Raw genomic sequence first — 3919 nt, 5'->3', positions numbered from 1 at the left:
AAATTCAAGCTGACCTACAGACATGGGATACAACAGTGTCAGCTCGCACTATCCGTCGCAATCTTAATGAAATAGGATGCTATGGTAGGAGACCCAGGAGGTTCCGACTGCTGACACATAAAAAAGCCAGACTGGAGTTTTGCCAAAACTTACCTGGTGAAGCCAAAATCATTCTGGGAGAACGTCCGGTGGACAGATGAGTCCAAAATAGAGTTTTTTGGTAAAGCACATCATTGAATTGTTTACAGAAAAAGAAATGAGGCGTTCAAAGAAAAGTAAACGGTCCCTACGGTCAAACATGGTGGAGGTTCACAGATGTTTTGGGGTTGGTTTGCTGTCTCTGCCACTGGATGCCTTGACTGCATGCATGGCATCTTGAAATCTGAAGAGAGGCGCAATGTAGGGACTAGTGTCAGAACGCTGGGTCTCCATCAGCAAAAGCAAACAGAAATGGTTTAAGACAAAGCGCTGGAGAGTTCTGAAGTGGCCAGCAATGAGTCCAGATCGAAATCCCATAGAACACCTGTGGAGTGATCTCAAAACAGCAGTTGAGAGAAGGCACCCTTCAAATGTGAGCAACCTGGAGCAGTTGGCAAAAGAAGAGTGGTCCAGAATTCCAGTAGCCGTCAAGGCCCTGAACACAGAAATGGCCTAAGTTCTGGGCCCAGGACAGTCCGGATGGATTGTATGGCAGCTAGTGCTGAGGCACAAACATGTACATTTTCAAGCCTGCAAACTGTGACACTTTAAAAGAATGTGAAAAAATACTTTTTGTGCAATATGACAACCCTAGTTGACTATCTGTGCAGTATAGTACAGTGGATTGTGTACATAGCCTTTATTGATGTAAACCAGCTCCTTACCTTCTTGTGATTTTATGCATCTATGCTTTTTCTAAAATGTGTTTTCTTTTTCCTTTCCTAACACCAGGGGAGCCACCCCTCCTACATTTCGTTGTTTGGTACCTGTACTGTAGCAATGACAAATAAAGTCCATAAAGTCCATTCCATTCCATTCCATAGAGAGGTGTAAGAAACTCATTCATGGTCAAAGGAAGCGATTGATTTCAGTTATTTTTTTACAAAGGGTGTGCTACCAAATATTAAGTTGATATAATTTTTGTCCAGTCCATTTTGGGAGTTTTGTGAATGATACTTTTCTGTGTTGTTCCAATGCAAACAAATAGAAATAATATATCAAATAATTTGTAATTGCAACAATTGTCTGGGAGAAGTGGTGCATTATCTGACAGAAGTGCAGGGGTGCCAATATTTTTGGTGATGACTGTATATATATATATATATATATATATATATATATATATATATATATATATATATATATATATATACATACATATATAAGTTTGGTACTCTATTGGTTCAAATATAGGAGGGGGGGGGTCATACTGTGAGTTAACTGCCTTACGAACATTAGGCTACCCCCCAGCCCCACCCCAGAGGCAGGGTTAGCTCAAGTAAACACTACCCTGTCCATCAAACAAGACTCTACCTGCCCAGGTGAGACACTAAAGGACTGAGGGAGGGGAGGGGGGTTACTGGGGGAGAGTTAGGAAGAGAGGGGAGGTGAGTGTGTGTATGTGTGTGTGTGTGTGGGGGGGGGGGCTTTGAGAGAGACTTAGGAAGGGAGGGGAGGAGTGTGTGACTGTGGGTGTGTGAATGTGTGTGTGGGGGGGGGCACTGCGGGAGAGGTAACGGGGGGGGGGGCAGTCAGGGAGAGAGAGAGACAGGGAGGGTGGGGGCTCTGAGGGAGAGCAGGAGGGCCATCTTAGTGTTACTGTACCATATGGAAAGTTTAGGCTTCAAATGAACTACAGATTTTAAATAATGCTCCACGCTGTCTTGTGTCAGTTCCTATCTACTCTGTCTGAGGCAGGTAGCTATGAATCTGTTACACCTCCTTATCACTGAGTGAGATGGATGGCCCTGTCAGTCGTGATAGATAGAGCTACGTGGAGCACACACACACACACACACACACACACACACGCACAATCACACACACACACACACACTCACACACACACACACACACACACACACACACACACACAGGCTTGTGCTAATGTGATTACTGAAGTTGGAATGAAGAGACCTAAGAGGAACAGATTACAGTTCACCAATACACTGGTGTGTATGTACACTGTGTGTGTGTGTGTGTGTGTGTGTGTGTGTGTGTGGATCTGCTAGAAAACTAAAGTGTGTGTGGTGTGGCGTATGCATTAGTGTAGTGTGCTTCTCAGTCCACATCAGGTTTGTGTGTGCGTGTGTGTGTGTGTGCACAGCACACGTGTCTGTTTATGTGTGTGTGTGTATGAGAGAGTGTGTGTGTGTGTGTGTGTGTGTTTGTGGCTGCTGAGTGTGCACAGTGGTCTTTTAGCTGGTCCATCAGAGCATTGTGCTGAGCTCCGAGTTGGCAGACAGCAGAACCGGGAGTTGAGCAAGGAGCAGCGAGAGGAGTGGAGGAGGAGGAGGAGAGGAATGTGTCATTGATCACTCCTGCCAGCCTGTGTGTGTGTGTGTGTGTGTGTGTGTGTATGTATGTATGTGTGAGTGTGCATGTGTGTGTGTGTGCGCGCGTGCATGCGTGCGTGTGCGTGCAAGTGCGTGGGTGTGCAAGTGCGTGTGTGTGTGTGTGTGTGTGTGTATGTATGTATGTGTGAGTGTGCATGTGTGTGTGTGTGTGTGTGTGTGTGTGTGTGAGTGCATGGGTGCGTGTGAGATGGTCCTGACATGCTAGAACTGGCATACAGGACTACAAGGGAAGATAAGGAAGCATGTTTCAGATGGGAGGCCAGTTTAAGACCGTGAAACTGGACTGATCCAAAAAGCCCTTCCAAGATTCTTTCTCCCCCCCCCCTTGCCTCGCCCCTTCTCTCCCTACCCCCACCTCTCCCCCTCTCTCTACCGACCTCTCTCTCTCTCTCGCCTCTACCCTTCTCATCCCCAGCTCTCTCTCTCTTTCTCTTTCTCTCTCTCTCGCCTTTACCCTTCTCATCCCCACCTCTCTCTTTCTCTTTCTCTCTCGCTCCCTCTCTCACCTCTCATGCTCTCCTTCTCACTCTTTCACCATTCCCCCTCTGTATCTCTACCTCTCCTTCCTTCTTTCCCTCCTCCCTCCTCCCCTCTCTCCTCTCCTCTATCTCATTAAGTGCTTGTGCTGCTTGCCCCCGGGCAGGAGAGACAGGGAATACTCTACATTGCTGAGCCTCCGGAAGCTGCCAAGCCTGCCTGTAATCAGCCTCAGGCCTGAGGACAGAGGAGCGGGTACACACACACACACACACACACACACACACACACACACACACACACACACACACACACAAGAGGGCAGCCCAGGATGTTCTAAAGGGAGCCATGGTGGGAGTGGAGCCAACTACCCTGGTCTCACCTCTCTCACATCATTTCATTCTGCTCTTCTCTCTCTCTCTCTCTCTCTCTCTCTCTCTCTCTCTCTCTCTCTCTCTCTCTCTCTCATTCTATCTCTTTTCCAGGGAATAATCTACACCCTAATTCTCACAAATTCTCTAATTCACATCACCGATTGCCATGTCCTCTTTGACCTGTGTGTGTGTGTGTGTGCGTGTGTGTGTGTATATATGTGTGTGTGTGTGTGTGTGGTGGTGTGAAAGAGAGAGTGAGGGAGAGAGAGAGACAGGGAGTAACAGAGAGAGACGGAGAGAAAAACTGAAGGAAAAAACCCTCATATGAATCATATGTTCCTGTGTTTCCTGACCCAGGCATCAATTCTGCTGGGGCAGCCAGACCACTCCATCCCACCAGCTCAGCTGTTTGCTGTGCTCCTCATTGAAGTCCCTCACCCCTGCTCTGCCCTGGGCACACACACACACACACACACACACACACACACACACACACACACATCCCACCAGCTC

Source organism: Nansenia antarctica (genome assembly GCF_963989245.1).
Source record: "Nansenia antarctica genome assembly, chromosome: 6".
NCBI classification, from domain to species: Eukaryota; Metazoa; Chordata; class Actinopteri; order Argentiniformes; family Microstomatidae; genus Nansenia; species Nansenia antarctica.
This window is presented reverse-complemented; position numbering follows the sequence as displayed.